This window comes from Somniosus microcephalus, chromosome 32 (genome assembly GCF_052327205.1).
Source record: "Somniosus microcephalus isolate GS21.2 chromosome 32, FLI_Smic_1.0, whole genome shotgun sequence".
Taxonomy (NCBI): domain Eukaryota; kingdom Metazoa; phylum Chordata; class Chondrichthyes; order Squaliformes; family Somniosidae; genus Somniosus; species Somniosus microcephalus.
In genome coordinates this window covers 22,277,340-22,301,342 of record NC_141018.1, presented here as the reverse complement: position 1 = coordinate 22,301,342, position 24,003 = coordinate 22,277,340, and the positions used below count along the sequence as shown (strand labels likewise).

The window sequence follows — 24,003 nt, the reverse complement described above, 5'->3', positions numbered from 1 at the left end:
TCGCTGTCGGGTGTAATTGGATCTGTGGCCCGCTACAAAAGCGTCCCGGATAAGTTCCTCTGTGTACACGGCGGCCTTTACATCCTTACAACCACAGGCCCGGCCAAGCACAGACAGTGCCTGAAGGTATTCCACGGTCGATTCCCCAGGTTGTTGTTTACGACTCCCCAGAAGGTGCCTGGCGTACACTTCGTTCACTGGGCGCGTGTACTGGTCCTTGAGGAGCTTGATAGCGTCCGCGTACGAGGTCGCGTCTTGGATGACCGAGTACACTCGGTGGTTCACTTTGGAGGTCAGGACATCCAGTTTGTCCTCGTCCGATTTGATTGCTGCGGAGGCGGTCAGGAATTTTTCGAAACACTTAAGCCAGTGAGTAAACTTGGTGGATGAGTCCGCCTCCCGATGATCTAAGTCCAGGCATGCTGGTGTGAGGATCTTCTCCATTATAAAAATTTTGTTAATAAAATTGATGCACTATCAGTTACTCATAAAAGACTGAGAGTTAAGAGAGTAACTAAAGGCTTTTATTAACAAAAGAATGAAGGTCTGCCTCGAGTGGTCGACCGGTCCAGAAATACAAAGGGCTGGGGAGCAGTCACCTTTATACTAGGACTTGTGGGAGGAGTCAGCCGAGGCATGTCCAGGCATGTACACAGTGGAATACAAACAGTGGTTTACCACAGAAATTCTAGCTATACAATGTTGACTGAACTACGATCATCCACCAGCTTTGTAACTGCCGCCAAAAATTCAACCAAGTTGGTGAAACAGGACCTTCTATTGCCAGAGATGAGAGGGTTGTCCTATGTGGAGAGGTTGAGTAGAATGGGTCTATATTCTCTGGCGTTTAGAAGAATGAGAGGTCATTTCATTGGAACGTAAAAATTCCTAGAGGGCTTGACAGGGTAGATGCTGAGAGGCTGTTTCCCCTGGCTGGGGAGTCTAGAACCAGGGGGCATTGTCACTTCTGCCTGAATAGTTGCTCTCCATACCAGAAGATGGTGCCGTAGCTAAACCCCAATCATACGCTCACCCGACATTCGCACTCATGCAGCTTCCAATGTTAGTGTGGGGGGGTCTCCACTGGATACTGATTAGTAGTGAAACATTGGCCTCGATTTTCAGTGTGCCGTGAGGCGGGCTTTTAGGCGTGCGGGGGGCTAAAGTCCCGAATTCGGGGGTCCCGACACCATCCCGCCCAAAACCCGCCTCCACCTAAGTTTCAAAGGAGGCGAGTACCCACCCCGCACTGGGACCCGCCGACCCAAGGCGGGAAGGGATTAGTGCCAATTAACTGCCTGTTAACAGGTAGTTAACAGGCAGTTTTTAGCCTAATCCCTATTTTGAGGGGTGTCGTGTGGGATTCCCGACGGCTCCAAACCACGCCAGGTTAGAGCAGGTGGGCTGTCGGGTTAAAGGACTTGGAGGGGTCGCGATGTCGGTGTTCAGGTGAGTGATGGGTGCATGAGTGCAAAGGTAAGTGTGTTTGGTGTGTCTAAAGTGTGTAAAAAAAGTTTAAATTACCTGTACTTACCTTAACAGCCTTTCTTCCTCTAGGCGTCGGGAGTCCATCACTCAGCCGGCACTGAAAGCAAAATGGCTGCGAACTGTCAATAGTGACAGCCTTCAGCTTTCAGTGCCGGTGAGAGTTCTAACTGAGTCTGCGTAGAAGGACTCAGGTTAGTGACGTCACCTGTTGCCGGGTGGCCCTTAATTGGCCTGCTGAGCCCGCTGGGCGGGCTCAACAAGGTCAATCAAGGGAAAATCGCGTGGATTGGCCGGACGTCGATGGAGGCGGGACTAAAACCCGAAAGTTGTAGTCCCGCCTCCTTCCCAACTGCTGAATGAAAATCCAGCCCATTGTCTCCTCCCGAGCACAGTGTTCCTGTGGTATTATACAAGATTCCGAGGGGGATTGACAGGGTAGATGTGGAGAGGCGGTTTCCCCTGGCTGGGGAGTCTAGAATGAGGGGGCACAGTCTCAGGATAAGGGGTCGGCCATTTAGGACTGAGCTGAGGAGAAATTTCTTCACTCAGAGGGTGGTGAATCTTTGGAATTCCCTACCCCAGAGGGCTGTGGATGCTGAGTCTTTGAGTATATTCAAGACAGAGGTGGATAGATTTTTGGACACTAAGGGAACCGAGGGATATGGAGATCGGGTGGGAAAGTGGAGATGAGGTAGAAGATCAGCCATGATCTTATGGAATGGCGGAGCAGGCTCGAGGGGCCGAATGGCCTACTATTGCTCCAATTTTTATGTTCTGATGTTCTTAGAAGCCACACTGAGATCCCCTAATAACGCTTTCTCTCTTTGAAAGTAATCGTAAACTAATGATCCCGTCTGGCAATTTGCCAATTAAGTCAAGCTAACGGAGCCTATTGTTTCCTGGTTTTGACTTGATGCCCATTTTAAAATATTGGCACCACATGAATCCATGGCAACAATCCTAGATCCCAAAGAGCCATTAGATAAATGAGCAAATGACTCGCAGAGCATTCCCCCCACCCCACCCCCCCTCAAATTCTTTGGGCACCCTAGGGCGAATGCCATCCAGGGCCAGCAGCTGATCGGTTTTAAAAGCTCTAATTCTAGGAAGGACTATATCCAGATCCACTTTAAAATGTTCAATCTTGGCATCAACCCTATGTGGTAGTATTGGTAACCCAGCATCATTTTCAGTAGGGAAGAGTGATGCGAAGTAGCCATTTTAAACTTCCACCACCTTCTGGGACTCCACCAGAATCTGCCCTGTCGAATCCTCTGAAGGCCCTAAAGGGCCTCTGACTCCTTATGTAGGTGAAAAAAACTTTGCTATCACTGCCACGCCCATCAACCACCCTCTTCTCCACTGTCCTTTTGGGTGCTGCGATTCGAGTTTTGAGGTCCCTCAACCGAGTTTGATACCTAACCTTAGTCTCCTGAAAGTTCTTTTTCTTAAATCTGTAACAATATATCTGCTTTTGGACATGACCAGTTAGCCAATTTTGGTTTTGTTTTACCATGTGCCCTTCTTTTAACCCTATGGACATCCATGGCTTCCTTCTATGTTCGGATGGTTTCTATTTATCATCTGCATTGCTATCATCACCGCATTGATTGTAAAATTCTCATCCTTGTTTTCAATTACTTCCGTAGCCTCACCGTTCCCTATCTCTGTCACCTCTCCCAGTCCTACAACCCAAGCTTCTCCAATTCTGGCCTCCCCGATTTCCATCGCTCCACCATTGGCGGCCGTGCCTTCAGCTGCCTAGGCCCTAAGCTCTGGAATTCCCTCCCTAAACCTCTCCACCTCCCTACCTCTCTCTCCTCCTTTAAGACGCTCCTTAAAACCTACCTCTTTGACCAAGCTTTTGGTCACCTGCCCTAATTTATCCTTATGTGGCTCGGTGTCAAATTTTGTTTGATAATCGCTCCTGTGGAGTAATTTGGGATGTTAAAGGCGCTATATAAGTGCAAGTTGTTGTTGTTGTAATGCAGCCGCCCAATCAACCTTACTCAAGCCATCTACAGGAAACTTTTTTTTATCCAGCACGGACGGGACCGACGTGGTGCCGGTTCAGCAACAATTCCGGATAACCGAACGCTATAGTAAAAGATACGGAGCTCAGAGCTCCGTATAAAGCAACAAACCCTGTTGCTTAGCAACAGCTTCAGAACAACGTCCACAAGTTGCAAGCGTCTCTGTAGCTTAGCAACAGCTGCAGCCAAACCCTTGCCTTCCTCCATTTGTTGCTGTGCAAGTAATAAAAGTTACCTGAACCGACTCCTGAATTTTGCCGGTTAACCGACATTTCCGGTTATTTAGGGGCCGGTTAATCGAAAGTTTCCTGTACCATCTTTGAAAATTTAGCCCTCTTATAATCTCGTATTAGCATTACATTTTCAGCAGCACTGGTTTGGTTGAACAAGTTGAATCTAATAATATTGTTGTCATGGTTGTCCAGGCGGTCCCTCACATGGAGGTCAAATACTACCTTGGGGTCAGTACTAAAAACTAGGGGGAAAAAATTGGGTATCGCCCATTTTGGGGCGCTATCAGCCGGCCGCAAGGTTTAGCGCCCGGCGTTAATTATCGCCTCTGACTGCAAAATTCATCTCTATCACCCCTGGAGGTGATTTGAGTGTTAAATCAGGCGCTACACACCTCTCTTAAGGCGCAAACGTCAGGGAGCGAGGCGCTACCTCAGAACGCCACCGAAGCTCAGGCGATGTCCGTTACCATGGAAGCCAGACAGACTGGCGCCGTCCAGTTCTTAAAGGGGCGGGGCCATCTTGCTGGCCAGCCACTCCCTGCTCATTGCAGCCTTGAATCTCGGCCTGGAGAGAACTATAAAGCAATTGTGTTGGAAGCACTAATGGATAGGCCCAGGGAAAGAGCTCGTTGCTTAGGAACCTCAAAAGTGGTGCTGAGGGCCAAAACTCCTCAGGACAGCGTTAAAACCAAACATTTTGCCGATAAGAAAAGGCAGGAAGCTCCCGCCTTTAAATAGCACTCCCCCAGCCCCTTCCCGACTTGAAAACGTTCCCCTCTACCTGTCGTTGCTAGCGGCAGGCGCTAAGGCAGGGGGCACCACTCAATATCCAGTCTGGGGCAGTACCGGGGCGTTGCACGCTTGACTGATGTCACGACCTGCGGGCGCAGGAGACATTAGTAGTGTTTAGCGCCGCCGCAAAACGACTGGTTAATTTCATGAGCGGCGCTAAAATCGGCGCGCTCAGGCGCCAAGTTCCTAGCGCCCCCCCACCCCCCCCGAGGCACTAACGGAAGGCGCTAACCAAGCAAATTTTTTCCCCCTTAGGTCCCCTAGATTCTACCTCAGCATGTTATGCAAGGAAAGAACCATTTCTAATATCTGACTATATTTCAGCCCCATCTGGGCTGGATTGGGATAGAGTCCGTGAAAAAAGCGATAGTGGCCTGTGGTGGGAATGAGCTTGCTGGTCTGGATAGCCTTCACTCCTTCCATATTATTTTGTCCTATTCTGTGGCGTTTGTCTGCTGGCTCAGTACAGAGGGGACACCGACCTGTGATCAGCACTCCTTATTCATGATTCAAATGTCTGTGCATGCGCATTTTTATACAGGTATAAGTTAGTGAATAAATAACAGATGCCAGTTGAAAATTGGGTTTTTCACTCCTTGCTTTCTCTACATTCACTCTACAACTGATTTCAACTAGTTATGTAGATAAACAACAACAACAACTTGTATTTATATAGCGCCTTTAACGTCGTAAAACATCCCACGGTGCTTCACGGGAGTAATTATAAGACAAAAAATTTGACACCAAGCCACAATCTCAGGATACGGGGTGGGACATTTAGGACTGAGATGAGGAGAAATTTCTTCACTCAGAGGGTGGTGAACCTGTGGAATTCTCTACCACAGAAGGCTGTGGAGGCCAAGTCACTCAATATATTTAAGAAGGAGATAGATAGATTTCTAGACACAAAAGGCATCAAACGGTATGGGGAGAGAGCGGGAATATGGTATTGAGATAGAGGATCAGCCATGATCATATTGAATGGCGGAGCAGGCTCGAAGGGCCGAATTGCCTACTCCTGCTCCTATTTTTCTATGTTTCTATGTTTCTAAAGGAGAAATTAGGGCAGAGCTTGGTCATAGAGGTAGGTTTTAAGGAGTTAAGTCTGATCTGTACTGGTTGTACTCTTTGTTTTTGGCTGCCTCATGGCAGAAGCTTTTATGTGCAAGTGTTGATTAAACCATGTTACGGAGTTAACCGGTGTCCGTCTCCATCTATGGCCACCTCAAGATACCACATATGGCGACGAGAATAAAGGACGGAAAAGTTTTGGTGGATCAGTCATAGTTAGGGAGTATTCGGAAGAGGTGCTCGGGTTGGTTAGCAAACTAGTCGGAAAAGCACGAGGCTAGGCCGCGGGAGTCGAAACGGAGTTTGATTTTTTGGCTGAAGTGACCGGACTCCAAGGATGGCAGGAACGGTAGGCTCCGTGGCACCTTTTGACAGCAAGTCACAGTCTTGGGAGGAGTATATTGAAATACTGAGCCATTTCTTTATGGCAAACGAGGTGGACAGTGCTGGAAAGAAAAGGGCCATTTTACTGAGTTGTGTGGGAGCGCAAACCTATACACAGATGAGGAATCTGCTGAGCCCGGAGCGGCCAGGAGAAAAATCTTTTGACGAGTTGGTGAGTCTACTAAAGAATCATTTCAATCCGAAACCTAGTGAAATAGTACAGAGATGGAAATTCAATTCGAGGATTAGAAGGCCGGAAGAAAGCATTACTGAGTATGTGGAGGAGCTTCGGAAGCTCGCACAGGACTGTCATTTTGGAAATGCGCTCACAGTCATGTTAAGGGACAGACTAGTATGCGGAGTTAACGACGACAGTATACAGCAAAGGTTGCTGTCAGAAGAAGGATTAACGATTGAGACGGCACTTAAAAAAGCACAAGCCATGGAGACGGCTAACAAGGACATTAAGGACTTAAACAGTACGAGCAAGGAGAAATGGAGTAAACCAGTGGGAGGAGCTGTTTTCAAGATGGAAGCTGGCGCGAAAAGTCCACCAGTCGGGGTTGGGGATTGCTACCGATGTGGCGGGACGAGCCATTATGCAAAGGACTGCAGGTTTGCAAAGGCAAAGTGCCACAATTGTGGAAAAATAGGGCACTTAAAGAAAGTCTGTAAAAGGGCAGTGAGTGAGAGAAGCAGTGCTAAAGGGGCAAAGCATGCAAAAGGGGGGAGGGAGAAGTACACAAAGCGGGCAAATTGCATACAAGAGGAGGAAGAGTCTAGTGAGTCGGTTTTCACTGTATACAGTATAGGCACTTCAAGGCCCAACATACCCCCTCTCACTCAGTATTTGATAGTGAACGGAGGTCAAGTAAAGTTTGAGATTGACACCGGATGTAGTGTAACCATAATGTCGCAGACTGAGTACGCCAAGCTATGGGGGGAAGCAAAAGTACCAGAGCTAGGTACATGCCCCATTAGTCTCAAAACCTACACAGGACAGAAGGTGGACATTTTGGGGGCGGCCGAAGTACAAGTGGAACATAAAGGAGTCACCAAAGAGCTTACGGTGGTAGTGGTAGCAGGGTCAGGGCCAAACCTGTTAGGGCGAGGGTGGATCAGTGAGTTGAGTGTGTACTGGCAGGCAATGAATAAAATGGAGGACAGTACAGAGGCACTGCAAGAAGTGCTGATGAAGCATGAGTTAGTGTTCAAGGACGAACTGGGCACCTTAAGGGGAGCCACAGCCAAGATTCATGTAGCCAGTGATGCCACGCCTCGTTTCTTTAAACCAAGGTCGGTACCTTTTGCAATGAAAACCAAGGTTGAAGCGGAACTAGATCGCCTGCTAAGGGACAAAGTAATAGAACCAGTGAAATTTTCAGACTGGGCGGCACCAATAGTCCCGGTATTGAAGCCCGACGGTAACGTAAGGGTGTGTGGTGACTATAAGTTAACAGTGAACAGAGTATCATCACTGGAACAGTACCCCATTCCAAGAATGGAGGACATGTTAACATCGCTCGCTGGGGGAGAAAGATTCAGCAAACTGGACATGAGTCATGCGTATCAGCAGATATTGCTAGATGAAGAATCAAAAAAGTTTGTCACGGTGAACACGCACAAGGGGCTGTTCACGTATGCCAGGTTACCATTTGGTGTCAGTTCGAGCCCAGCAATATTCCAACGGACTATGGAGGGCATTCTGCAGGGCATTCCAAAGGTGGCCGTGTACTTAGATGATATTCTGCTAACAGGAAGTGACGATCAGGATCACTTAAAAACACTGGACAAAGTGCTACAGCGGCTGGAAGAGGCGGGGCTATGCCTGAAATGGAGTAAGTGTAGTTTCATGGAGAAGGAAGTTACATTCCTGGGACATCGGGTGGATGCCACAGGCCTCCATCCATTACCAGGGAAAGTGCGGGCAGTGCAGGATGCACCTGCACCCACCTCAGTGACTGAACTGAAAGCCTATCTAGGGCTCCTGAATTATTATAACCGGTTTCTTCCAAACTTATCGATGCTGCTGGCACCCCTGCACAAACTGCTGAGAAAGGAGGAGCCATGGCGTTGGGGGCCAGAGCAAGCGAAAGCGTTTCAGCAGTCAAAGGAGCTACTTCAGTCCAGCAGGGTGTTAGTGCATTACGATGAGAAGAAGGAGCTGATAATGTCCTGCGACGCATCACCCTATGGAGTGGGGGCAGTGTTGGCCCACCGCATGCCAAATGGAGCGGAAAGGCCCATCGGGTTTGTTTCACGCACGCTCACAGCTGCGGAAAAGAACTATTCACAGCTTGATAAAGAGGGGTTAGCCATTATATTTGGAGTAAAGAAAGTACATATATGGGAGGAAGTTTGTAATCAGTACTGACCACAAACCTCTTATTAGCTTACTGAATGAGATGAAAGCAGTGCCTCAAATGGCATCACAGAGAATAATGAGATGGGCAGTAATACTAAGAGCCTATGAGTATGTGATCACGTACAGAGCCGGCAAGGAAAACAGGAACGCGGATGCTGTCAGCCGCCTGCCCCTCTCAAAATCTCCTCGCAGTACTTCCCCTGAGGAACACGTCCTGATGCTGGATCAGGAGATCAGTCCCCTGATGACTTCAGTGCAAATCCAGGGCTGGACAGCCAAGGACCCCGTTCTGTCAAGGGTCCGTGAGTATGTGTTGAAAGGCTGGCCAGATCACCATGAGGGACCGGAGTTCGCGCCGTACAGACAGAGACAGCATGAGCTCAGTGTCCAAGATGGATGTGTGCTATGGGGAGCACGCATCATAGTCCCAGAGCGGGGACGCTCTACTTTGATGGAACAGTTACATCAATCGCACCCAGGAATGACTAGAATGAAAGGACTGGCTAGGAGCTACCTGTGGTGGCCTAACTTGGATGCTGAAATTGAGTCAAAGGTAAAGTCATGCGCTATATGTCAGGAACAGAGGAAAGCACCTGCCGGGGTACCACTCCATCTCTGGGAGTGGCCCAGCAAACCCTGGAGGAGAATTCACATAGACTATGCGGGACCTTTTAGGGGCAAAATGTTTTTGGTGCTGGTAGGCGCTCACTCAAAGTGGATCGACGTTTATCCAGTGAGCTCTGCAACGACTGATGCCACACTGAATTGTCTCAGGAACAGCTTCAGCACGCATGGTATTCCAGAAATGATTGTATCCAACAATGCACAGTGTTTTGTTAGTGAAGGGAGCAAAGAATTCATGGTAAGGAATGGAATCACACATGTCACCTCGGCTCCATATCACCCAGCCTCAAATGGGTTAGCCGAGCGAGCCGTGCAGACTTTTAAGGAGCTCATGAGGAAGAGCTCAGGTGACACCCTGGAGACCAAGCTCAATAGAGCCTTGTTTAGTTATCGTATAACACCCCAAGCTACCACGGGGCTTTCTTCGGCTGAGTTGATGGTGGAGAGAAAGTTGCGGTGCACGTTAGACCTGATAACCTTGCTTTTGAGATCTGGGTGTGAGACAAAACAAACAAACCAAAAAGCGTACCATGACAAACATACTAAAGCTCGCCATTTCGCCATAGGGGACTCTGTGTACACCCGGAACTTCGGCTATGGACCTAAATGGATCCAGGACTAATCCAGGACATTACAGGACCTGTGTCATACTCCGTGTTACTAGGGGATGGTCGAGGGGTTTGTCGGCATGTGGATCAGCTTTTCAGCCGGCAGCAGGGGGAACTGCCTCAGATGGAACAAAGGGCAGTAGAGGAGGCTGTTCCAGGACCCAGCACGGCTTATAAAGGTGCCAGTGGACACTGGTACTGCCAGGCCACAGTGGGACAGAGTAAAACCAACATCAGAGGCTACTCCAATATCAAGTGCGAATGAATCTGAGAATCCACCACAAGTGGAATTAAGACGTTCGCAAAGGATTCGCAAGCAACCAGAAAGACTTATACAAACCTGTTAAATTAGTCAGGGGTTAACCATGGTTAGAGCATACTGGTTAATTAAAACGTAGTACCTAGTAAGGGTTATTGTTTAAGAATTGCATACGGCAATCTTAAGGGGGGAGGAGTGTAGTAACCTGGGAGGTTATGAGTAACCTGATCCACCAGGTGGTGCTGTGGCAATTGGTCTCCTGAGTTAAGTCTGATCTGTACTGGTTGTACTCTTTGTTTTTGGCTGCCTCATGGCAGAAGCTTTTATGTGCAAGTGTTGATTAAACCATGTTACGGAGTTAACCGGTGTCCGTCTCCATCTATGGCCACCTCAAGATACCACAATTTTGTCCTATTCTGTGGCTTTTGTCTGCTGGCTCAGTACAGAGGGGACACCGACCTGTGATCAGCACTCCTTATTCATGATTCAAATGTCTGTGCATGCGCATTTTTATACAGGTAAGTTAGTGGAGAAGTAACAGATGCCAGTTGAAAATTGGGTTTTTCACTCCTTGCTTTCTCTACATTCACTCTACAACTGATTTCAACTAGTTATGTAGATAAACAACAACGACGACTTGTATTTATATAGTGCCTTTAACGTCGTAAAACGTCCCACGGTGCTTCACAGGAGTAATTATAAGACAAAAAATTTAACACCAAGCCACAATCTCAGGATACGGGGTGGGACATTTAGGACTGAGATGAGGAGAAATTTCTTCACTCAGAGGGTGGTGAACCTGTGGAATTCTCTACCACAGAAGGCTGTGGAGGCCAAGTCACTCAATATATTTAAGAAGGAGATGGATAGATTTCTAGACATAAAAGGCATCAAGGGGTATGGGGAGAGAGCGGGAATATGGTATTGAGATAGAGGATCAGCCATGATCATATTGAATGGCGGAGCAGGCTCGAAGGGCCGAATGGCCTACTCCTGCTCCTATTTTTCTATGTTTCTATGTTTCTAAAGGAGAAATTAGGGCAGAGCTTGGTCATAGAGGTAGGTTTTAAGGAGCATCTTAAAGGAGGAAAGTGAGGTAGCGGCGCGGAGAGCTTTAGGGAGGGAATTCCAGAGCTTACGGCCTAGGCAACAGAAGGCAAACAAAGCTTAATAGATTGCAATGAACACACAGACAGGATTCAATTATCCCACATCATTCCACGAACACTGATTTTTTTCCTCATCTCTTATTTCCTTTGCTGCGCAATTGGCGGCTGCTTGTTCAGCCCATATACTCATGCTCGCTGGATCTCCCTACATAGCTCCCTTCTCTTTTCCACCTCCCTTCCAGCTTGTAAGATCTTCCCAAAGCCTTCCTTTTCAACTGTGCTCTTTGCACCCCATCTTCGGGATTCCATTCTCCCCCACCCCACCACTTTTCCCATGGCGAGTGTCCACTTTATCTATTTCCTCCTCATTTCAATATCTTCCTACATGAGGGGGCTCTACATAAAATCAAAGTTGTTATTCCTAACAACATTATCAATATATATGTTGGCCCGTAATTGCTGATAGGAGGCTTCCTGCGTGCGGAGGCCTCCTATCGGGGAAAAAAAAATCTACAAACTTACCCAAGGGCTCCCGAGGTGCGGACACTTCCGATCCTGGGCCTCTCCACAATCAAATGCACAGGGCCCAGGTATCCCAGGGGCGCAGGCGGTTCGCAAGCGTCCCTGGGATCAGGTGGGCCAGGCCAGACAATAGGAGAAGGGAATCTCCCTTCATACTTTTGACAGATAGACCTGTCAAATATATGAATGGAGATCACCCCAAAAACACACAAACATTATATAAATTTTTTAACAATCACGTTTTTAAATCGAGTTAAAATTACATTAAATATTTTAAACAAAAATTACATTTTTTGAAAAATATAACTAAAGTTATTTACGGGGCTAAAAGTAAACTTTTTTTTAAAAAAAAAGTATTTTTAAATGATAAATGAGTGAAAAGAATTTTTTTTTTTTTTTTTTAACTTTTTTTCAACTCCTATGCTGGTAAAAGCAGGCCTTATGCAGGCTTTTATCAGGCGTAAGATTTCTAAGGGTTTTCAGTGGGCGGAGGTTCTGCAGAAAGCGGAACTCTCCCCCCGCGGAGGCCCTTCTCCAGGGCAGGCATCCGATCGGTCAAGAGGATTCTTGACAGATCAGAAATGCCGGTTTTCAGCGCACGCGCTTCATACGCCTGAAACCGGCATTTCCGACGTCCCTACGGGTGTGTACACAGCCCGTACACACCTGTAGGCATCGGAAAATACGGCCCATTGTCAAAAGGGGGTGGTGGGGGGGGGTGGAGTCGATACAAAAGGTCTGCTGCACCTGAATCAAACCATCATGTTTTATGCTTGAAGACTGCTGAGGAGAACATCGAGTGACAGCAGTAAGTGAACAACCTCAAACGTTCATGCGGCAGGTCAGTTGAATAGACCTCTGCTCAAATTGCCATTGCCTCGCAAGGCTGTTAGGGCGACATGAAGGAATAGTTCCCTCGCAGCAGTGTAAACGTACCAAGCTCTATCGCCAATCGGGCGCAGTACAAAATGTCAATGACTCTTGTTCTTTCTGACAACTGCTGAAAGTGTTTGAAAAATCAGAGCGATAAGCACACAGGGAGAGGTTGGCAGAGTTTCCCAGATACTTGGCTGTCAAATTTGCACAACCGGTATAATAAATCAAATGTTTCTGCAGTTTATTTGTGCTTCTTCATGTTAAATTAAATTGGAAGAACAGGACAAAGGGACACAGGTTCAAACTGGTAAAAGGCACATTTAAAAAGAAAGACTTGCATTTCTATAGCGCCTTTCACAACAACTGGACGTCCCAAAGCACTTTACAGCCAATGAAGTACTTTTGAAGTGTAGTCACTGTTGTAATGTGGGAAACGCAGCAGCCAATCTGCGCACAGCAAGCTCCCACAAACAGCAATGTGATAATGACCAGATAATCTGTTTTTAGTGATGTTGGTTGAGGGATAAATATTGGCCCAGGACACCGGGGAGAATTCCCCTGCTCTTCTTTGAAATAGTGCCACGGGATCTTTTATGTCCACCTGAGAGAGCAGACGGGGCCTCGGTTTAACGTCTCATCCGAAAGACGGCACCTCCGACAGTGCAGCACTCCCTCAGCACTGCACTGGAGTGTCAGCCGAGATTTCTGTGCTCAAGTCTCTGGAGTGGGACTTGAACCCACAACCTTCTGAGGCGAGGGCGCTACCCACTGAGCCACAGCTGACACATTTTCACAATGTTGTAACGGAGAAACAGACCATGCGGCTGCTCAAGTCTGTATCGAGGCTTTTCTCCACATGACCTAACACCTCTTCTAATCTCTTAAATAATCCCAGAGAACCGAATAATCCTTCCTCTGTAAACATAATGAAAAAAAAATCCAAATGTTGAAGCATGTCCAATCGTTACATTGTTCTTTTTCCGCCCTCTCCTCTGCCCTCCTCTCTTGGAGTTAAAAGAACATACTCCTCATGGAAATTGTCATTCATATGGAAATGACTTATGAAATAATACTGGGCGGCCTGCTGGTGGCGCTGTCCAGGGAGAGTATAAATACTCGGGCATGGGCCCAGCTTGCTCAGGACATTCTTTAACAGGAACTAGTGAAGGACACAACTAGACCTCCATGTTGTAAAACAGTTGATTAAAGCTTTGTTTAACGCTTAGACCAAGTGCCTAGTAGTTTTCTTACGTTAGTGGGGATATGTTTTTGTTTGAGGAGGGAGAAGAGATGTTTTTCTTATCATGTTTAAATGACCCAGTCATTCATTTTTACATAAAAGAAAGACTTGCATTTATATAGCGCTTTTCCTAACCTCAGGACGTCACAAGGCGTTGTACAGCCAAAGTACTTTTTGAAGTGTAATCACAGTTGTAATGTAGCAAGCTCCCACAAAAAGCAAGGTGATAATGACCAAATAATCTGTTTTTAACGATGTTGGTTGAGGGATAATTGGCTGCTGCGTTTCCCACATTACAACAGTGACTCCCCTCCAAAGGTACTTCATTGGCCGCAAAGCGCTTTGAGATGTCCAGTGGTCGTGCAAGGCACTATATAAATGCAAGTCTTTCTTTCTTTCAGTTGGTGTTTTTAGTAAAATAGCCATTGTGATACCGACCATAGGAAAGCTTTTATGAATTAATTTAGGATGTTATTAACATAGCACCCAGGAGACTTCTAGAATACAGGAAACTCTCTTTTAACTAAATATCTGGAAATCTCTCTTAACCGGCAAAATTCAGGAGTAGGTTCAGGTAAGTTTTCAATATTAGTGGTTGTGTAACCGGGGTTCCTGCACCTGTGGCCGTGCAACAGGGACTCCTGGGTCTGTGGCCGTGTAACCGGGACTCCTGCACAAGCGCCATGTAACCGGGGTTCCTGCACCTGTGGCCGTGCACCAGGGACTCCTGGATCTGTGGCCGTGTAACCGGGACTCCTGCACAAGCGCCATGTAACCGGGGTTCCTGCACCTGTGGCCGTGCACCAGGGACTCCTGGATCTGTGGCCGTGTAACCGGGACTCCTGCACAAGCGCCATGTAACCGGGGTTCCTGCACCTGTGGCCGTGCACCAGGGACTCCTGGATCTGTGGCCGTGTAACCGGGACTCCTGCACAAGTGCCATGTAACCGGGGCTCCTGCACCTGTGGCCGTGTACGGGGCTGTCGTACCTTGGTAAGCATACCTCTCTGTAATCCGGACTTTTTGATCAACCGGCACCACGCCGGTCCCGTCGGTGCCGCATAAAAAAAAAGTTTCCTGTATAATTACTTTTGTCAGTTTTCTACATTGTCATATTTGTTGCATTTTCCCCATCACTTTGTAAGTATTGCAGCTGCAGTACAAGATATAACGGCACCACAGAAACAGTGTGTCACTACTCAAAAGCTACCAAGACCCCGGTTAATCGGAGTCTTGCCTTAAGCACTGATTTATTTTCCCCCCCACATATGTCCTGATGGAAAACTGTGTTTTTTCTAGGAACAGTCTGGTACTGAATGTTGTTGACTTCTGTTTTATTTACTTAACTGGGTCTTAGCCAATGAGTCTACTGGATCATCTTCTGAGACCCAACCCAATACCATCTGGTGCACAAGCAGAGGATTAGTTTAATCATGAAGGGAATATTCAGTGATGAATTTTCAAGCTAAAATATTTGGAAAGCAACACAAATGTTTAATGTTTAATAAGTTGCTGGGCACATAGATCATTAGCAACTCTTTGAAATTTTCGAGATCAGTTTATGTGCTGACTTAGTTCGAGCATTCAAAAGAGGTTTGGATTGATTCCTAATCCAACAAGGAGGTGAGGGACGCAGGTTAGGGGGCTGGAAAAAAAAGAAATAAATTCTTCAGATAGGTCCTTGACAATGGAAGGAACCAAATGAACGGACTGGCCTTTTCTTGATCCTACATCTGTGTGGTACTGGCATAGGCTTAGGATGTGGTCTCCTGCCCGTCCTCTTGGTTACAGAAGGCGCATGATGCAAAGGCATTCAATGAGTGGAAAATAAGCAACAAAATGTTTTCAAAATTCCAAAACCTCAACTGAGCTCATCGCTACACGAAACAAGATGGTAGATCCCAAGCTCCTCTAATAGCCATTGACTGCATCATTCAGCATGGAACTGAACCATACAGGCCCAGAAATGTCTTCATAGTTGCCTGGTTCCCTCTCAAATTGTTCTTCATGCACTGTAGTGGTTGGCCCTTCCTCCCACTAGCTCAGGGTTCTTCTTTCAGACTCTGTCCTCTCACCCCTTCTGTTCTTCATAGCAATGATTTCATCCAATCATCATCAATCCCAACTCCTTGGGCTGAATTTGGCCAATGGGGAGCTTTTGGAGGCGGGACTCCCACTTGTCGGGTTTTTAGTCCCACCTCCATCAACTTCTGGCTAACCCACGCTGTTTCCCCTTGATTGACCCGGTTAAGCCCACCCAGCCAATTAAGGGAAAGCCGGTTACAGAGAATGTCAGCGTATGACGTTTCATCTGTCAAATTTTTGACAGATGAATTGTCATCATTTGACAGCTCTGTGAAGCTGTCTAACACTGACATTCTCTGTAGTTTGATGAGTTCTTGAATTCAAGACCTCATCAAACCTCTTTCTTTTGCAGAAATTAGATGGTTGTTGCATCGGAGAATGCAGCAGCCATCTGTCATCTCTGCCGCGGAGGTGCAAGACTCTCCGCATACCCAACTCTTGAAGCCTGCAGGAAGAAACAAAGGTAAGTACACTTTTACTAACACTTTCCACTCACTTCACATACTCACCTCTCCACACTTGCACCCATCACTTACCTTCACATCACACTTTTGCACCCCTCCGACCTCCGCAGACTCACTGCTCGCCTCGGTGACCCTGACGGGGTTCGCAGCCTTCGGGAAGCCCGCACTTGTGTGGGTCAAATGGGGATAATCCTCTTATCTGCCTGTTAACTACCTGTTAACAGGCAGTTAAGTGGTTGTAATCCCCTTCCCGCCTCCAAGGAGACAGGACCCGGTGCGGGTCGGCTACCCACCTCCTGGCAAGATGGCACGGAGGCAGGTTGGGGACCCGCCCCCAAAATCTGCCATTTTCCCGGCAGACCCGCCTCCCCAGGGCTGGCAAGATCGCGCCCCTTGTGAAATTTCAGGCACGACACTGAAAAAAGCTCATCAGCTGATGAGTGATTTCTTCCCCATCTCTAACCTAAAACCTATCCTTCTCCAGTGCAATTTTTATTGTCTTCCCTAATACTACTATGGCCAATGCTCCTCTGAACTCGCCTCTCGTTCCTTCTAACCTCCAGCAGTGCCATCCTGAAAGCTGTGTTGAATCATGCCTCGTTGCACTCTCGGGTACATTACTCATTCTTTCCCAGACCTCAAAGCTCAAACTCCTTACTTCCTTCAGTCCTTTCCCCTACAATCGTTAAGCATTGAAACACAGAAGATAGGAGCAGGAGTAGGCCATTCGGCCCCTCGAGCCTGTTCCACCATTTAATGAGATCATGGCTGATCATCCAAACTCAGTACCCTGTCCCTGCCTTCTCCCCATATCCCTTGATCCCTTTAGCCGCAAGAAATATATCCAACTCCTTCTTGAATATATTTAATGAATTGGCCTCAACTGCCTTCTGTGGTAGAGAATTCCACAGGTTCACCACTCTCTGGGTGAAGAAATTCCTCCTCATCTCAGTCCTAAATGGCTTACCCCTTATCCTTAGACTGTGACCCCTGGTTCTGGACTCCACCGCCATCGGGAGCATCCTTCCTGCATCTAATCTGTCTAGTCCTGTTAGAATTTTATAAGTTTCAATGAGATCCCCTCTCATTCTTCTAAACTCTAGCGAATATAAGCCCAATCGACCTAATCTCTCCTCATACGTCATTCCTGCCATCCCAGGTATCAGTCTGGTGAATCTTCGCTGCACTCCCTCCATGGCGAGAACATCCCTCCTCAGATAAGGCGACCAAAACTGCATACAATACATTTAAAACATTTTAAGCTTGGCAGCACCTAATTTTTCCTTTCTGAGCTATCTTTTTAAACATGTGTAAGAAGTCACACAACATCAGGTTATAGTCCAACAGCTTTATTTGAAATCACAAGCTTTCGGAGCGCTGCTCCTTCGTCAGGTGAAGTGGAGAAATGCATAAAGACACAGCTTATATAGTCAGAGAATCATGTCAGATGTTTACAGGTAATGTTTCCAACTGACATTTATCACACCTCGGCAGAGAGATAATCACAGCAATCAAAGGTGTGAATGGTGTCCAAACAGGTCAGTCAGGAAAACATTACATCAAAGAACAATGAGGTGGGGTCACAAGGGGTCAAATGTTGCAGATCCTGGGGTCTGTATGAAAAACAAAAAAAGACAAAAAACATTTTTTTTGCTGGAAATCACAGCAGGTCTGGCCGCATCTGTGTAGAGAGAACAAGCCAATGTCGACTCGAGTCTGGATGACCCTGCGTCAGGTGGGGTTACATGTAGCGCGACATGAACCCAAGATCTCGGTTGAGGCCGTCCTCATGGGTGCGGAACTTGGCTATCAGTTTCTGCTCGACGATTTTCGCCAAGTTCCGCACCCATGAGGACGGCCTCAACCGAGATCTTGGGTTCATGTCACGCTACATGTAACCCCACCTGACGCAGGGTCATCCAGACTCGAGTCGACATTGGCTTGTTCTCTCTACACAGATGCGGCCGGACCTGCTGTGATTTCCGGCCAAAAAAATGTTTGTTGTCTGTTTTTTTGTTTTTCATACAGACCCCAGCATCTGCAATATTTGACCCCTTGTGACCCCACCTCATTGTTCTTTGATGTAATGTTTTCCTGACTGATCTGTTTGGACACCATTCACACCTTTGATCGCTGTGATTATCTCTCTGCCGAGGTGTGATAAATGGCAGTTGGAAACATTACCTGTAAACATCTGACATGATTCTCTGACTATATAAGCTGTGTCTTTATGCATTTCTCCACTTCACCTGACGAAGGAGCAGCGCTCCGAAAGCTTGTGATTTCAAATAAAGCTGTTGGACTATAACCTGGTGTTGTGTGACTTCTTACATTTGTCCACCCCAGTCCAACTCCGGCATCTCCACACCATTTTTAAACATGGTGGTGGTATCCTGCAGTATAGGCCTTGGCCCTTCACTTTAGTTTAAAACAAAGGGGATGGTACCAGATCGAGCCCTTTGTCTGTGCTGAGTCTACTGAAGCAGCACTGGGGATGCTACCTAAATATAAATATATAAGACAGTCACCAATAAATCCAACAGGGAATTCAGGAGAAACCTCTTTACGCAGAAAGTGGAACGCTACCACAGGGAGTGGTTGAGGCAAATAGCACAGATACATTTAAGAGGAAGCTAGATAAGCACATGAGGGAGAAAGGAATAGAAGGATATGTTCATAGGGTGAGATGGAAGAGGCTCGTGTGAAGCATAAACACCGGCACAGACCAGTTGTGTCAAATGCCCTAATTCTGAGCTGTAAATTCTATGTAATACAAAAGAACATAAGAAATAGGAGCAGGAGTAGGCCGTACGGCCCCTCGAGCTTACTCCGCCATTCAATAAGATCATGGCTGATCATCGACCTCAACTCCACTTTCCCGCCCGATCTCCATATCCCTCGATTCCCCTAGTCCAAAAATCTATCGATCTCAGCCTTGAATATACTCAACGACTGAGCATATACAGCCCTCTGGGGCAGAGAATTCCAAAGATTCACCACCCTCCCAGTGAAGAAATTCCTCCTCATCTCGGTCTTAAATGGCCGACCACTTATCCTGAGACTATGCCCCCTCTAGTTCTAGACACTCCAGCCGGGGGGGGAAACAACCGCTCAGCATCTACCCTGTCAATCCCCCTCAGAATCTTGTATATAATACCACAAGAACACTGTGCTAGGGAGGAGACATTGGGCCAGAAATTCGGGTCCCCACGGGCGAGTACGCACTGTGTACTCACGCGTAGGGCCAACAAAAGTGCCGGTTTCGTGCATGCACGGGAAACCGGAACTTCCGTTCACTTAAAGGAATGGGGTTCGAGGGTCAAACGCGTGCACCGGAGAGGCAGCGTGTACGCCTGGAACTTCCAGTTTTTTTGCAGGTTTCTCCGGGAGGGTAAGTCTCCAGCAGCTATGCTTTTAAAAAGCAGTCGCAAGGCCTGCTTTTAACAAGGTAAGTGGTTAATTAAGTAAAATTAAAACATTTTTTCCACGGGTTTATTATTTTTTAATACTTTAAAGAAAGGTAAGTTTATTTTTAGCCCCGTTAAAATGTAATTAATCTTTTCAAAAATTTAAATTATTGTTTAAAATAGTTATTTTATGTAATTTATAGTTATTTTTAAAATGTGATTTTTTAAATAAATGTATTTGAAGTTTTAGTTAGGGTTTGGGGCTGAATTGTATTCATAGTTTTGACAGCTCTTCCTGTCAAATCTATGAATACAGATTCCCTGCTACCATTGGCTCCCCATGGCCCACGTGATCCCAGGGGACGCTTCGAACTAACTGCGCCCCTGGGATATGCAAGCACTGCGCGCCGGCAGCTGGAGGAGGCCCAGGATCGGAATCCCACGCGGGCCCACAGCTCAACGGCCGGCGCGCTAGGTAAGTGCAGGTCAGGGGCTTGCACCCGCGGGAAGCCCCCGACCCGAATTTCTGGCCCAATGTTTCACTACTAGTCAGTATCCAGTGGAGACCCCCCACACTAACATTGGAAGCTGCATATGTGCGGATGTCGGGTGAGCGTATGATTGGGGTTCAGCTATGACAGCATCTTCTGGTATGGAGAGCTTCTATTTAGGCAGAGGTGCCATTACTTGTGGGACCAGCTGTCAGCATGAGTCAAGGCTTCAGCAGAAAATAGGGTCACAAATCACACAGGTTGTAGATATTACCATGTGCCTTGATCGGTGTGTGCGATCAGCAATTCATTATTGTGAGAGCGTGGTTAGGAATTAATAATTTTGTGTAGGAAATTATTAATGAATTAATGTTTATGTGTAGAAACTTGTTGATGAATTAATGTTTAGAAATGTATGCATGAGGATAGACGGGCTCTCGAATATAAGGGGCTCTCTAATATGAACTTGTGAACTGTGACCTTCGACTGCAGAAGGAATTCATGTTGGAGACAGCATGGTTTGAACAAAGGAGGTGAGCTTGCCGTTGAAACTCCCGCTGGAAGGAATTTCATTGGACGAGGCCGGTGCTGGAGCAAGGAGAACCAATCAGAGGGTGATCATGCAGCTTGGGAACCAATCACCGGGCTCAACAGGATTGTGTACAAGGAACCTGTGTGATGTGCCTCAATAATTCCGAGACTCGAAGGTAGCAGAACAAAACAAGGCTTTTATTAACTTAGAACGAAACACGTAAGCGAGAGAGATGTCGTCCTTCTGGAGATTGGGGCTAGACTGAAGCTAGCTTACAAACGGGGCCAGGTATGGGCGGAGCCCTACACACAGCACATTCCAGCACATTCCAGTATACAATACAGCACATTCCAGTACACAATACAATGAGGTCTGGGGGAAGGGAAATGACACTGAAACCGATCTCAGTCACAGGCAGTGATGAATGGAAATATTTCATCACACTGTGCTCCAAAGACTGAACAAAAGAAGCCAGCCGTGTGCTGGACAGTCACAGCGGAGAAGAAAAGAAGCAAGGAACAGGGAGCTGGGAAGAACAGGGAATCATCTAGGACATTTAGGACTGAGATGAGGAGAAATTTCTTCACTCAGAGGGCGGTGAACCTGTGGAATTCTCTACCACAGAAGGCTGTGGAGGCCAAGTCACTGAATATATTTAAAGAAGGAGATAGATTGATTTCTAGACACAAAAGGCATCAAGGGGTATGGGGAGAGAGTGGGAATATGGTATTGAGATAGAGGATCAGCCATGATCATACTGAATGGAGGAGCAGGCTCGAAGGGCCGAATGGCGGAGCAGGCTCGAAGGGCCGAATGGCCGACTCCTGCTCCTATTTCTCTACGTTTCTATCACTACGCAGCCAAGTCGAATCAGCGCGCTCCACCGTCCAAAGTTATATATGGGAAGTAAAGCCTGTTTGCTGCCTAGTTTTGTTAAAATATGCATATATATTTGTATGTTTAATAAACTTTTCCGACATCATAAATCAGCGATCTTGTCATCAATTTAAACCGGGCCAGAAGAGCTGAAAATCTTCCACTACCATCTTGGAAATGGATTCAAACTCTGATCGCAAAGACAATGCTGTCTGGTACCACACTTTTATGCAGACCCTTTATTGGATACTGGGCGAGTTTCTCAATTACATTACCTAATGAGCACTGCTGAAACCGAAGCACAGACAGCACAACATAAAAGAGGACGGACAATTTATGAAGTACTGCACTTAAATCGACAAATTACAGAGGAACCATTCATGACCAGAATTAAATTGGATGTCGTGATGGCATTGGAGAATCTCCACCGATGAGGCAGGGCACTCAAAAGAATACAATTTATATTTGGAATGAATTAAAATGAATTCAGACAGCACTTCAGAAACACATTCCAACTATAAATCTCAGTTTTAGTGATGGCAGCTGCTCCAAAGCAAGTTATATAATGAATGTTAAATAAAATTCTGAGACATGCTCCTATAAATGGCTCTGGATCACAAGGCCACCTTAAGAACACGCACTTAACGCCTCCTCCTGTCTGAAATAGGCTTCTTCCGCCTTGGGGCTGCCAATGTGACAGCTCTGTTTCCCATCGATTCATTTGAAAGACCAAACTCGTTAAGGTGATTTAAATCAGTGAATTTATAAGTACAGGAAACTCTCGTTCAAAGGGCACCGAAATACAGGAAACTCTGGATTTACCGGCACCTAAATAACCGGAAATCTCCGTTGACCGGCAAAATTCAGGAGTAGGTTCAGGTAAGTTTTACTTCATATTAGTGGCAGTTCCTGGATCTGTGGCTGTGTAACTGGGGTGTGCGCACTTGTTGCTAAGCAACAGGGAAGCCTGGATTTGTTGCTGTGTACGGAGCTCTCGTACCTTTTAAACTATATCTCTCTGTAATCCGGACTTTTTGATAAACCGGCACCACGCCGGTCCCGTTGGTGCCGGATAATAAAGAGTTTCCTGTATCCGGAATTCTCTAATAACCGGCAAAATTCATGCTCCAAAAACAACACCTCAATAACCGTAAATGTTGCTGAGTCCGAGTCCGAGTCTCCCGCGGTGGGCCGAGTTAGTCAGTGGGGGCTAGTGGGGGCCGTCAAACGGCCTGCAGAGTGCGCAGCATCCCTCCCCTTTCACGGAAGGGGAGGGGCGATGAAACGTGTCAGCACTGTGTGGAGCGATCGCATAGTGCTTCGGCGCTACCGCGCTTTGCGCTCCAGACACCGCCCCGAGAGGAAGCAGACCGCCCGAGATAGCGCTCGGCTTCCTCGCCGGGGCGGTAAGCCCAATTTAGCGGCTCGGGGCGGTACTCCCGCGCCGGGCGCTAACTGGCTGGCGCTAATTCGGTTATCCGGAATTTTTTAATCAACCGGCACCATCCCGGTCCCATCAGTGCCGGATACGAAGGAGTTTCCTGCACTTAGTCACCATTTTCACCTCAGTGCATTATCTAAAAATATTCACCCAAAAAAGGTCTTCGGCCGCAGGTGTAGTGAAAGAAGAAAAACAGAAAGAAAGAACTTGCATTTCTATAGCATCTTGCACGACCTCAGGACATCCCAAAGCGCTTTACAGCCAATGAAGCACTTTTGAAGGGTAGCCACTAATGTAACAATACGAACTGCAAATGGGCTCACGCAGATTAAAAACATAAAGGCCTAGAAATTCAGTTGGTTGCGCCAGCCGTTAGCACCTTAAGAGGTGAATTTCGGGCGCTATGCGTGTAGCGTCCGGGCGCAGCGCGATCTGCGCCTCGCCCCAAATTAAGTAGACATTTAGCGCCGGCGCAAAGTCTTAGCGCGCGCTCACCTGCGCGCGCAGAAAATGACGTCATATCCTCGTGCAACGCCCTTTGCGCGCCCCGATCCAGAACTTCAGTGGGACCGCCCCATTGTGCGGCCGGCGGCCCGAACGCTTGTTTAGTGGGACGCAACAGAGCCGACGCGGGCCCCGGGGAGCGTAAATTAAAGGGCACTTACCCTGTACTATAAAGGGCAGCCATTTTGCAGCAAACACTCTTGTGCAATGGATTTCTGGAGAGAGACCAAGGAAGACAGCTTTCTGGTTTGGGCCAACACTAGCTCAGGTATTTTTGGCTTCAGGCCAGAGCGTTGCAAGTGGCCTCTTGGATATTTGACTGTTTGGCAGCATATTATGGGGGCTGCATGGGGTGCCAACGCTGAGTTTCAGCGTCATGTCCGTAGGGCTCGCAGACGCGGTGTGAGAGGGGCAGCCCTGGCTAGACGCAGAGGGGGCAACAGGCGTCGGCAACATAGGCCTTACCCAGTCAGGGCATACCGCCAGCAGCGCTCCTACCTCAACATGAGTGGCGCGCGATGTGTAAAAAGGCTGAGATTCCGAAAGGAGGTGGTTGGAGAGATCTGCCATCTGCTTCGCAGAGATCTGCGTCCAAAGCT

General features: G+C 47.3%; 1 protein-coding gene across 6 annotated transcripts in view; it reads right to left on the bottom strand.

The window, feature by feature from the left end:
• Window positions 1-24,003, bottom strand: part of cd276 (CD276 molecule) — a 444,092-nt gene that overhangs the window by 290,387 nt on the left and 129,702 nt on the right. The window lies entirely within an intron of this gene.